The following is an 11,881-nucleotide window of genomic DNA, read 5'->3' on the forward strand; positions in this document are numbered from 1 at the left end:
AGTACAAATAATCTTCTAAAATTAAAAAAATTACTTTGATTCTGACACTGAGCTTATATACAACACGAGATGGCGAAATGATAAAATTACACTACCGTTAGCCTAAATATCACTCCGGCCAGCCAAAATCTGAGTGCTCAGGTTAGCCTGAATATCATTGACCCGATAGTGGCTAGCCGTATCCCACATTGATTCTTACCCGTTGTTTAATTTCGTTATTTCGCCATTTCGTTTTTTAAACACACTCTTCGACACTCCTCGCTTTCTGCTACCATGATAGGTTCAAATCTCTCTCTTTTTTAACACGTCTATCTGAATTGATCAAGTAAATAAAATGTTTTGCACCTGTGTTAAAGACCTAAAGAGCATGGTTTTGATAACATATGTGCTATCAAAGGCAAATTGAGAAGGAACATGATCTCGGTTACAAAATTGATTTGACAAGTGACACCACTGGACGCTAATTCAGCTAATTCCTGATTCGGAACTAATGTCACACCAATTTGATGAAAAAGAGGAGAAAATACGAAAAGAAGTATTTTACATAAATGTGTGCATCATTTCCGCAAACTTTTTTCGTGAAACGAGACGCTGATAACTGTATTATCCTTTTTAACCCAAAATTATCGTGACTCCTCCGTTTTGCCCTCAAAGTTCTAACTCTACTTTCACTTATACTAGAAACAATAAAAATTAATTAGATCGTATAAAAGTTGTAATAGACTTTCACAGTTTTGTGTCCTCATGATCAGGACAAGAAAACATGCTCGGACATTGTTTAACATCCGGGAATATACTTGGTGTTGCTGTGGGATTAGATGAAAACTGAGAAACAACGTCATCCAGGGGAGACTCTTGCTCGTCTGTCTGAGCTTCTGTGTCATTCTTGGGTGCTAAAAAAACATGAGATGGTGTCGAACGTAGGAACAGAAATACTTTTAAAATTACAGCAAAAAAACTTTGGATGTTGCATAGCACCAAAACTAACTGTTTCTTGTCTTATTCGGTCACACGATTGCTGCAGGCAGGTGAAAACTTTCAATGAAAGAACACCTAGAAAAATCAAAATTTGATTAACGTCTTTTTGCCGGAGAATATTGGGTTGTCGTGGCAGCATCAAGTTCCACACAACTACTAAAATGACTAACTTGTTTTCCAGTTAAGTTTCAATTAAATTCACGACGTTTGGTGGCATTTGCTTAGAACATGAACAACGTATTAGCAGTTTAATTTCGTGAACGTATTTAATCGTATTAGTCTTACGCTGATCTGGCCATAAGGATTGAATTACTGCAAATCTTAAGATAAACATTGCAGCGCCTACCTTTGAACTTGCAGGGTAATACTGAAGATTGGAAAAACAAAACCAACAAGGATCCAACCAGAGTTAATATCGCAGGTGCCATTACAAAGACGTGTTGTACATAACTGCTAATCGCTTCATTCGAGTTCGAGCTACGATAGGAGAGAGAGAGAGAAATCAAAACATATTGGAAAGCCTGTTGAATCATGTGATTGCAAGACTTTGTACGTCTTCGTTGTGCTTGATTTTATTTTAACACTTTTGAAGGAAGGTTAACTCAATCATAAGCCCTGCCCTACTCTAACTTCGTCTCTCATCCGTCCCCCTATTCCTCCTTAAAGAAAGAAAACTCACAAGCAAACATTCTCAACTAACAAGCTACCCCCGACCTTTCCCGAAAAAGTCTCTGTCTGTGCGTTCAGATTTAGCTAAGCTCGTATAGGAAATAGACGAGGAATGCATGCTTTTCTGTATTTTTTCTGTCACTGCAATACGCTAACTTCGACGTTCACTTTTTTTAATGCATGTAGAAATTGTTTTGTGTTTCATCGCGTTATATATTTGGACAACAGACTACGATCATAATCTCTTGATTTAGAGCATTTTTTGATGACTCCTAACCAAAAGGGATTCTTATAAAGGTAATTTAAATCAACCAGTTAAATAATAAAAGTCTTCTCCCGATCGTTCAAAATATACGTCAAACTACACACTTTAACTCATCACGAATAATGCTCAGAAAATTTGAGGGCTAGCTAACATACACTGGAAAGTACGACCACCAATAACCAAAAGAGACTTTAAAATAAATGTTTGCTATAAACACTAAGAGCAGATTAAGAAGGTTAAGTAGCCACGGACTAGCTCTGAAAGCAATTCACGTTTTCCAGATAATTTAGCCCAATTCTGCAAGAAGATTAATTTTCGTCAAAATATATATGCCGCATAACTTACTTTTTTTTAGGATAAAATGTTTGTATACCAATCACAAAGCCACCACTTGACAGTCTAGCAATTACAGTGATAATTGAAATCACTGATCCACTTGTTTCCTGTAAATTTACGATATCGTCAATGAGCTATTTAACAAGTTGACGGCGGTCAGTTTTTTTATGCGTCTGTCCTCTTGTTGATGATAACATTGTCAAAGTGGCCGTGGAACCACGAACCGCAGTAAACTTTGACAATGTTATGACGCAATTTATCATCAATAAGAGGACAGACATATAAAAAAAACTGACGTCAATTTGTTTCTTACAATAACAAGACTCCAAAATGGTCAAACGCCGGGAATAAATGAGGGGAAAAGATTCCATAAACTTGCCGTAAACAAAAATAAGTGAATTTTTATTCAAAATGACGTGAACTTTGTCAATAGCTTTTCTCACTTTTTGATTGGCTGCTTAAAAAAGTCCATAAAGTCTCATTGGTTAAAAAGTTGACAGTTTGACAGCTGAAAGCTGTTGAACTTGAAAGCTTGCATAAATTAAAATTTTATCCGCCTGTGCAATTATTGATGAAAAACTGAGCCAATCAGCGCGCGAGATATTAGACAGTTATTGTAAAAAATCTATTCAACAGATTGATTCCATGTTACCGTGCGTCTGCTTAGTAATAGGGAGCTTAAGCAACGACGACGCCTAGTCGAAAATGAATTTATATTTTACCAGTGAAATTTGCAATTGTCTAGATCTGTTCAATGCGCCAATGGCTCTAAAAACGTGTTCAGGTTAAATGTGCAATGACAGCGTTCAACTCCAAATGGAAACACCAAAAATTTGCCGTCGTCGGTCGCGTTCCTCAGACTACGCAGACTTTGGTCATTTCACGTTGTTGGTTTGCAGAGGACGGCTAAGAAATGTACAAAGATTTATAACGCACGTGCACAGCCATTGTACTACTTATTAAACATTTTGTTTTGTGGCATTCTCGTTGCCGTCGTCGTCGTGAACAGTTCGCACGAAAATTTTCCAGTTGATAGATATATTTTTTTAAATTTTTACTGCAGTCAGATAATTAGTTACTTGTGTCAGAAATGCAAAAATAAATTAGGGGCCACCGACTTTGTTTCAGAGATAAAGCGTGTGGAAAACTACTCTGATTTTGAAAACTTGACGCACGTAATTCAGCATGGTCTACAGGGGTTTATAGTTAAAAATATCCAAGCTGAGTCAACGGAGGCAAACGATCTGAGTCATATTTTGTAGAAGTGGATCTGTTGTGTAAATAATTCCAAATGTTACCAACGTTTTCACAAAACTTAACCCTTCAAGCCGTCGCACAGATAAACGAAGAGCTAAAAAGAACGGAATTCGATGGTGCATTTTGCGAAGAAATCAAACTTCTAGTCCGTAGATTTTCTTCATTTTTTTGCTAAACGTAGAAAATCGGTAGAGAAAATGATCCATCAAAAGAAAAATAGGGGTCACCGAACGTCCAAGATCGTTAAATCCATGAAAAACTATAGCAATGGCCATCTGCTCTATCATTGTTAATTTCATTACTTAGCGTGCGCGCTTTTGCATGACGTGGCGTGTGAATTTGCGAGCGCAGTAAGGATGTACAGAAACAATCAGCGCGAACGTTCTTAAGGTGGCTCAAAACAGTTTCCAGCACTTAAATTTAGATGGGTCGTTATAACCTCTCTTTATCACTTGATGCTACAATCATGGTATCAAGAAACTGCCCAGTCATTTGTTAACATGTGATCATTTTTGTGACACAATAAGTTACCTTAGGAACTGTATGACCTGCTAAAAACACCCTTAATTACAGCTTTAGAGGCTTATAATTCTAAAACGGCACGGTGAATTTTTTTTACATTACCAAATTTTAATAAAAATGATAGGAGGCACCTTTTGGCAAAGTTTAAAAAAATTCTGTACATAGTGTTCAGAGCCACCTTAAATTTTCAAACTTTAAGGTGGCTCTGAACCCTACGTACAGATTTTTTTAAAACTTTGCCAAAGTTTTGTCTTATCACGCTTATTAAAATTTGATAAAATAAGAGATTTTCACCGTGACGTTTTTGAATTATCTAAATTAATATCTTATCTAAAGCTGTAATTAAGGGTGGTTTTAGTAGGTCATACTGTTGCTATGGCAACCTATTGTGTCACAAAAATGATAACAACGTGTTAACCAATGACTGGGGAGTTTCTTGATACCATGATTGCAGAAACAAGTGATAAAGAGTGGTAATAATGACCTATCAAAATCTAACTGCTGGAAACTGCTCTAAGGCACCTTATGCTCCCTGTTTGTTCAGAGATGACGCCAAAACAATGTAAGAGCAAAAACGTGGCACACCATCTGTGACGCGAGTGTGTCACTGAGGGTTGTACGCCTCCACGATCATCTTTGATAAGTTACTGAGCAGACACACGGCAACATGGAATGTATCTGATTTATTTAATAAAAGAAACAACAAAAATTTTAATGTCATCTACACGTCTATCCTCCAATAGAGCATAAGTGAGAACGCGAATAATTCGACAAATCATATAAGTTGTTATGAATATGTGAGTGCTAATCTTCAGCGGTACATCCCCACTCCCTCAAAAGGTCAAGAAACAAAAGTAACCCACACCTCCAGGATTTAACAGAGCCTTCTACGAAGTATGCTAGACAAGATGCGCTACAGCAGGGATTAACACAAACCTTGTTTTCTCCAATCAGTTCAGTGATAAAAGCCAGTGCCATGACGTACATAATGGACATGCCAAAACCTATCAATATGACTGGTGTCTAGGTCGCTTGCCTGGTGGAGGGAGTTTGAAAATAACTCCAGACGACACCGCCTATTACAATGGCAGCAGCCAGTAGGTAACTCCACTGCGCAAGAGATGAAGACCAATCAAAGAACATCTATGCTTTTATACATTTCATTTATTCCCCTAGCAAATAGAGCGGTTTTCAGTTGAGTGTCGAAAGTAATTAGACAATTACTTTGGTTTTGGTTTTGGTTTTACTTCGGTTTGAGATTGACTGAGTAGTCTAATTGGTAAGTAATTGGTTTGGTTTTGGTTTTACGACACTCAACTGAAAACCGCTCTATAGCCAGGCCTGTTTAAAGTTCATGTAGTAAGGCTACAAAGAGAAAAAAAAAACAGAATTCAAGGCAACGATCGAAATGGCTCTCTTTCCTATCACATTATGGATTTATCCAAACTACGACATATAGCCACTGGTCATCTTTAAGTACCATTTACCTATGGTAACAGAATTATTGCATAATTGCCTTCCATTTAAGCGTACACTGGAGGTGATTATCACAATATTGCAGAAATACGCTAACGAAATACTGAGGAGCAAATAGCATCCAATTTAAAAAACAATTCGTAAAATCGACTACGCTAGTTAAGCTAAATCTACGACAGGTTTCAGCATGGGGTTATACGGAGGTTTATCTATGTGGTCCTCATCGTGATCAAGTCAACAAAAGTATGTCCCATTACTTTCAAATAACCTACATGAACGTGGTCAGTGTGGCGGGCACTTGTTTCGCTGCTACATGCCAGACATGCATCTCTGGAACACTACCAAATTAGGGTTCAGTTGGCTTGTGGAGCTAGTCATTAATACCTTACCTCGTTTCCAATCTTTTCGTTTAGTTTTTCACAAAGTGTACTTGCAAAAGTTGCACTGATCAGAAGAACCAATGGAAAATAAGCGATGGCTTCCTAGACGTTTAGGTAGAACTCATTCAGGTAAAATGGAAAAGGGATCGTCCAAAACCCAACTATGGTGGGCTCAGATATTTGGCGTAAACTGACAATATTATTGTAATAAAGTTATCTAGAGTAACACTATATATTACTCAATCTTTGTTTTATACTGGCTTTTATGAAGTACTTACAGCCGGACTTAGCTATACTTACAAGATTCATTCATTGCATTAAATCATCATTTCATTCAGTAAGCAGAGTAACTCTTAATGTACGTGTTTTCGCTGGTAATTAAGAGAAATGAAACAGGCAAAATGGCGTGAAAATTAGCTAGCGCTCTGATTCCATACTGATTGCATAGTTTATAACAAAGTCAAGAGCTTTAACTATCAGGGAGAGCTTTATGCCTGTGAAAAATATCTCATGCCTTTTTGCAATCATAAAATCTTCCAGACTGGAAGTAGACGGCACAGCCTTCAGAATAGAAAAGAAACCATAATAAAAACTATAAAACCTCAAACTCTTTAAAACCTTACACAGTATTTACCTTTGCAAATTGTAGTCTTTGTGTGAGATACAGTGGTAAATATGTGTAAACAGCGTCCTGCACAAGGCGTGAACATGTGAAGATCAGGGCAACCTGCCAATAATAATTAAAATTTGCTTGTTGTATATAAAATATGGAGCAGCTTGACAATAATGGTTATAACAAATTTGTCTTATAATACCCTAGCCTGACAATGATAATTGCAAGAAATTTGTTTTCATATCGAGCAATGCAACGTGAGGGTAAATACAGTTAATTTGTTTGAACGACGGTTACTTGGAGGAATCTTGAAGAGGCGATGATGAATTTGTTTTAGCAGGAGACCTGGTTTCAGTAATAGTGACCAATACGTAATGATCTCTGAAACTTCGAATAACACGTGTTCAGTTTGTGTGTCTAGAGACGACGGTTAATCTTCGGTGGGCATGTCGCTTACACCAAACAAGATTATTTCTTTCAATAGGCCACGTTTATATATCAATATTCTAACATGGCTCCGAGGCTCTCAGGACAAAATTGCAAATTATTTTCAAGTTTCTTTTGTCCCTAAATTCCTAAAAGAGACTTGGATACAAAGAAAACACCACCAAATGTAAAAGTTTGTCATGAAAGCCTCGAAGCCGTATTACAATAATGATAATATCGAATTGTGGGGTAAAACAAAGTGCATGCTTTATGATAATTAACAGCCTCGTTGTAACTTTGGTTCAACCACAGGCGTTTTTAACTTCAAATCGGGATTTCATTGAATGGGACATCAATTCAATGAGGCAAAATTAGTGGTCACATGTTGTTGAGAAATGTACAGCAAATAAAGATCATCTCTGATCATGACAATGCGACATACCTTATACACATTTGGGTCCATCAACCAGTCTTTGACTGTTTTAGGACGTCTCTTAGTAGGCCGATCGAGAGGCCGTGGCGAGGGAAGACCACTCTCTTCAGAGTCAGTGCGTTGCTGTTGAAGATCCATACTCTTTCTTTCAGCTCCAGTCACGACTAAGTGCTTCTTATCAGGCCCATCAAGTTGGCAATCTTTTTCGCTTTTCTTGTCAGTTTGCGTTACGGAAGGACTTACTGTCAGGCTAAAAGCCACAGACATTGTTTGTTTCCGAACGCATGAAGGGTCACAGGGGGAGCCGTTCCCCACTTCATCACCTCCGTCATATTCAGAACCCAAGTTTTGAATATGACAGACATTACTTCGGTGTCTATATTCGGTCAAAACCAGTTCTTCAGCGTTGTTATCAATCCGGTCTTCTTTATCAATTCCCAGCTTTGTTTTTTTGACTTTGTTTGCATGGACCTTTTTGCACATTTCCTTAGTGTCTTCGCGTTGTACATTTTCGAGCTCGGTTTCCTGTTTCCAATAAATTGCACCAGCTTCATTTTCATCACGTTCGTCGCCTGCTGCAACGTCGTCGTCGATGTCGCAAGTAGACATCTCACTCTGGCTGTGGTCTGATCTAGATAGCAGTCCGTCAATGACTCGCACTACAAAGCTTTTTTTACGATCACGATCTAAAGTTTGTAGTTCTGAAACCAAGTGGTGTCTTGTGTCCTCGTTCTGGGGTTTTTCAGCAGCTTCTTCTGCTTTTTGTGTTGTGTTGTGCTCAACTTTGGTCTCTTCTTCGTTAAATATAGCAGAAACAAATTTCTGCAGAAAGCTTTTCCTCCTCTCACGATTTTCAAGTTCCCCAGTGACTTTTCGTCCTTCACCCTCGCATTTTTGATCGCATGATGAAGCCATAAGCATGTCAACAAATACATGTGCAAGAATGGTTTTCCGAGCATCTTAAAAAAAATAATAACTACAATAAATGATAATTAAAGAGCATCATCATTAAGATCTCATCTAAATTAGGTATGCTGCGTCCAGCTTGTAAGTTCCTTCCGAAACCCACTTGCGTAGTGTTCTACAAGCTTCTACAATATTGTAGTTTTGCCATTTTCCAACTATCGGTCGTCTGTCTGGGACAGCTGCAGTTTTCCGAACAAGATTTTTCTGGAAAAGCTTAACAAAAGAGCTGCCGGCACTATTACCGAAGTTCGATCGGTTGGTGCTGAAGAGTTAAGGTCAACGCTCGACTGGTCCAGTCTACAAGTGCGCAGGGAATATCGAAAGTGCGTTTTAATTTATCAGGCCTTCATGGTATGGCCCCATCGTAACTACTTTCAGAGTCTAAGCATGCGCATCAAATTCATTGCTATCACACCAGAGGGCATGATTTGCTGTGAAATCCACTTCCAAAATCTACTAATACTAGGGGAGTTTTAGATTAAACTGTACTCGCGTATATAATACTCTGCCTCGAGACATTAGACATACAAATTGAGAGTCTTGATGAATTTAAGATTAAGCTTGAATACCTTGTTAAAAAAAATAGCCTATATATGTCACTTTCAATTTAATTTTATATCTGGCTCTTTTAAGACTTCTAGTTGTCTGTATTTGTATCAAATTTATCTTGTATCAGGGCTCCATTTAAACTAGCTCCGGCTATGCTTAATTGGATGCCTCTGAATGAATATTGATCTAAATAAAATAAATATATATATAAAAAATAAATCTGCGATACAAGGCTCAGCTCAACTTCCAGCTGACTACACGACCTCATCTAGGACTTAGCTAAATTACAAGATCATCAACTTTCGTCACGAGACTGCATGCGAAGTTCCTCTAGTGAGTACAAACTACCGCGAGGCTGCTTTAACAACGTGAAACTATGAAGCTAAACAAGAATATGACACTCTCTCCTTGCTTTTCACAAAACTGAATTGAGTCAAAGACCACAAGAGAGTCAGGGTTATCATTTCAAGTACATGAAGCCAGATGACAGACAGATTCGTGTTTTGGAGTATGCATGCATAACTGTTATAACTTTTAGGGTAAATGTTATTACCTTTTTGGGGGGACTTCGTTTTCCTGCCACCCATTTCAAGGACACCCGTCAGCAGTCCATCAGCGTTCTAAAAGAAGTAAGCGTACAAAATATTTCAAGAAAGACAGAAGGATCTGGGTTAAAAAAAAAATTAGATAGAATCTCTTTCGCCTCTACTGACTCACCATAAAATCCATATATGTCACAGTGGATCTTCTTACACGCTTTTTCGGTTCCTTCGGGCCAGTGTAGAAAATGGTTGCAAAAAAGACTCCTGTTCCAGTCATAATCCAACAGAGATACTGAGAAGTCAAAAATGAAAATAACATCTTTACAAGAAAGTATAGATAATGGACAGAGGATAAAAGAGTTCGAAAACGAAGGAAACGCCTACAAAACCTATTATTTATCTAGCAGCCGATTATAAGAGCTAGTGACCAACTCTAATACGAACTAACCCACTGGTACCAACCGTAAAATCTGATAGGTTTTTAGGTCCCAGGCTATCTCCACTGTCTTGCCCAAAAAGTGCCCAAGCGATGACGTAAACGTAAACTCCACTCAAGAAGGTAAACACGGTCCTACGTAGAATAGCAAAACAAGATGCTTGTTTAGCCTTATTCCATTTCATCAATTTTCGTTAGTCATTGAATTATTTCCGCAAGTCAATATTTTATCTAGAATTAAATGTAAATCACTACGTATCTCACAGGATAACATAATGGAGAGTAAAAGGCAAACCTCACAGCGCTTAGTGCTGTACATTCCTCAACCTTTTCAGTGACAGTCAAGATAAACGCTAAGTGATTGATCTCCACGATGTTGTAGCAGAGGTTTGTCATCGCCGACAAAAAGCCAAAATAGACAAGTGGAAGCCAACTTTGATCTTTGTTATCACAAAGAAAGCAGCGATTTATCAAAAGAGGAAAGCTGATCGTCATTATGGCTGTTGCCACTAAGTGCCAAGATTTCCGCCGGCCAATCTTGCTTGACAAGAGAGGCACATTCACTCTGTCACCAAGGTATCCAGTTAGCGGTGAGATTGTAGCGTCGGCGATTTGCCCAATGAGCACTACTAACCCCGCTTGCGAGGCGGAAAGTTGTACCACGTTCATGAAAAACACGATTTCGAATGAACATAGCAGCTGGCGGTAGAGATCGTTGAAAACATTGCCAACTCCACATGATAACCGTTCTCTTGCCCTCATCATGAAGACGGTGATTCCTAATAACGGTGATTTTTAACGCTGAAAATAAAAGGTACGGGTTTATAAGATATACACTCTATGACCGTGTACGGGGGCGTTGCCAGGATTTTTCAAAGGGGGGTCACACTGTGTCAAAGTGAGGGTACTCACCAGGCCCGGGTTGTTCAAAAGGCGGATAACGCTATCTACTGGACAAATCACTATCCAGTGGATAGAGTGGTTTGTTTACGTTTTGTTAGCGCTTATCCACTGGATAACAATTTATCCGCTGCATAGCACTATCCACCTTTCGAACAACTGCCGGCCGGATTGTCATGTCGTTTTCGCCACCTGTTGTGGGCTGTTTGCTTAAAAAAAGGCTTACAAAAGGGGGTCACGGGCACCCCAGTCCCCCCCCCCCCCTCCCCCCTAGCTACGCCCCTGGTGTAACAATTTTCGTTATACGTTTAAAAGAGGACCTCGTTGTAGCTGTTTTTTCACATCATATCGCGGGTGTTTCAGAATGGCAGTTACGGCGAATAAGTCGAATAACTGAAAACCAATAGAAGGCAATACTACGGTGACTGAGTTTACTTTCGAGCTCCTTTATAAACTAAACAAAAGATCCCAGAAGAAGAGTATTGTTTTTAAATTGTCACCCTTACAGACAAAGAGGGAAGCCATACTAAGGCGCTGAGGGCCCTTAGTCTGTTCACCCCCTCCCCTCCCTAGGGCGAGGGGTTCGCCTTCCACTTGCCGTAATCGTAATCAGTCATCACTTTTGCTGTTCTCGTTTGCGAGCTGTCCGATTTCTAAATGATATATGCTGCACAATTAACTGGAATGTTACATTAGAGAAAAAGTGTGTTGAATCTACTTTTCCGAGTCCCAACTTAATTTAGGTATGTTATACTGCTCGGCTTGGGTGAATCAATGATTAGATACTTTACCCTGTTGTCGACAACGGAAAGAAAAAACAGGCAAACAATCTCGCCCTTTTGCAAGCTTCTGTCGACAAGAATCGACCGTTCGAGAATGATGTGGATTGGAACTGTCGATCGATATTTTTGAAGTCCGTCGATCGTAATACGTCTTAACATTTGCCGAGATTACTCAAGGGGTAAATGAATAGTTATCCTTCAGTCTCCGTTTGTTTGTCTGTTTTCTTTGGTTCAGGTAATTATATATTACGTACACATGAGTTTCGCAAGTAACTATCCACGATAGCAGCGACCTTCCGAAAGTAGTGATAACGATTCATAGGTGTTATAATAATAGTAACTCCCAAAGGA

General features: G+C 38.8%; 1 pseudogene; it reads right to left on the reverse strand.

The window, feature by feature from the left end:
- Positions 1-726: 726 nt before the first annotated feature.
- On the reverse strand, positions 727-11,298 carry LOC145486599 (uncharacterized; annotated as a pseudogene).
- Positions 11,299-11,881: the final 583 nt, after the last annotated feature.

Source organism: Orbicella franksi, chromosome 1 (genome assembly GCF_964199315.1).
Source record: "Orbicella franksi chromosome 1, jaOrbFran1.1, whole genome shotgun sequence".
Classification (NCBI taxonomy): Eukaryota; Metazoa; Cnidaria; class Anthozoa; order Scleractinia; family Merulinidae; genus Orbicella; species Orbicella franksi.